Consider the following 2146-nt stretch of genomic DNA (forward strand, 5'->3'; position numbering starts at 1 on the left):
CATCCTCCTCCCCTAAAGGCCTATCCAGTGGTTAATGAATTTAAAAAACATGACTAAATAAAAACAAAACCCACACATACTCCCCGTACCCAACCTCCAGAAAAAAACAAAAAACAAAAAACAAAACAGAACAGCAACAACAAAAAAACACCCAAATGTCCCAGATCGTTTTCCAGAGTGGATAGAGCCCAGGGGCAGCTTCAACAACCCAAATTAGTTTGTTACAGAGTCATCACAAGCTAGCCTTGCTTTTAAACAAAACAAAAAAATTTGTTTTTGAAACAAAAAAAATTCCCACAAAATCTAGTACTAATCACTTTTCTTACAATACACAATTACTCAAATTCACTAGTACTGGGGGGGGGGGAGGGGACCACACCTATAGGCCTTGTCTCACACGAGTGTATGTGGGTAGGTGCAGGCATTTGTCACTATTACAGAAATGAATTTTAAATTTAATCTTTAGTTTGATTTAGCATTGCTTTTAGTATGATGCTGACACCAGCTGTGTGGAAAGGGCTCTAGAGAGATGTTCACAACAGCACACACCTGCGGCTCTTCTCTGGTCCGGCAGGCTCCAGGGCAGCCCACATTGCTTCGTCAAATACATTCTTTAGGCCTTTCTGTGTGAGTGCAGAACACTCCACATACTTGACTGCCTTCAGATCCTGGGCCAACTTTTCAGCAGTCTCTGGAATAATAGGCTTCTGTTTGTTCTTAGCAAGTTTCTCAGTTGAAGAGGGGTCATCTCAGAGACCAGTTTGAGTCCCAACAAGAAAGAAAGGAGTCTTTGGACAGTGGTGAGTTACCTCAGGCACCTGCTTTTCCTTCACATTTTCAAATGAGGATGGAGAAACCACTGAAAAACAGACTAGAAATACATCTGTTTGTGGATAACTTGGTGGTCATAATCTGTCATAATCCTCTTACCCTGCTGTATCAAAAAGACCAAGAGTATATGGCTCTCCACCAATCATAACTGTAACTGCATAGATGTCAAAAGCAGTCCATACATACTCAGTTGGAAATTTGTTTATTGTGTAGGATATCAGGAAACATGTTTTACCAACAGCACTGTTCACCCACAAAAATGCCCTTAATTGTCTGCATTGCTGAAAGAGTTCTGTATCTACTTTAAATATTTCAAATTGGATGGTGGCCTCAGCTTCTCTGCTAGGGCATTAGCAGCACTGCCAAAGGTAGTTTAAATTTTAAATTTACAATTTGAGTATTTCATAAAACCTTTGGTAAACTAACTAAAGCTGAACTTTCAGTCTATACATTTGAGGATTTTTTTTTTTTTTACATTTGAGGATTTTAATGAAACAAATATTTGTTATTGAATAGCAAACTTGTACTTTGATTTATATTTGGATCTGGTCCTGAAGACTACATCTAGATTTCATATTCTTATTTCTATTTTCATACCAGTTGGAATATGATAGACAGAAAAAATAATATATCAGATTAAAAAAAATTCACGTTGCTCAGCATTTATCTCTACATTCAGGAACACACTCACAGAGATCTTTTCTAGGGGAAAAATTGAAATGCAGCTTCTATTTCTTTCTTTGCTGTGCATTCTTCTCTAAGGTTGTGTTATGTCCATTCAGAGATAATGAGGAGCCATAAATGAACAATGATTCTAAGGGGTCAAGATCACTGGGGCAGGAGTTTATATTTGAATAAAGATAGGGCAGAGTCTGTTGGAATCATGGTTGTCAGAAACTTGATATAGGAAAGGGGTTTTATGGCTTAAAGAAGCTTAAAGTAGAGCTGAAAACTTCACTCTCAAATTCCTTCAGTCTAGTCAAAGTGGCACGGGGAGTCCACTGGTTGAATATCTTGACCAGACTGTTGATCTGTATATTTTCCATTGTTACATAGGTTGAAATGGTTGTGAATTCAGTGCAATATCATGTCATATTTTTCTTATATTATGACTTCTTGTCCTTCATCATATATTGTCTTAGGTTATGAATGCTGGTGCTGAATGCTGAGGTATGATGGACGGTGGTTAAATGCTATGGATAGGAATAGTTGTAAGATATTTTTGAAAACTGTAATGTAGTTGACTACTTTTATAAACTTGGGCAATCTGATAAATTGGTTTTCAGGGTTTGAAAATTTGGATGGTGTAAGTATT

General features: G+C 37.3%; 1 pseudogene; it reads right to left on the reverse strand.

Moving 5' to 3' along the window:
* Positions 1-533: 533 nt before the first annotated feature.
* On the reverse strand, positions 534-1110 carry LOC132007243 (cell division control protein 42 homolog; annotated as a pseudogene).
* Positions 1111-2146: the final 1036 nt, after the last annotated feature.

The sequence above is a fragment of the Mustela nigripes genome, chromosome X (genome assembly GCF_022355385.1).
Source record: "Mustela nigripes isolate SB6536 chromosome X, MUSNIG.SB6536, whole genome shotgun sequence".
Classification (NCBI taxonomy): domain Eukaryota; kingdom Metazoa; phylum Chordata; class Mammalia; order Carnivora; family Mustelidae; genus Mustela; species Mustela nigripes.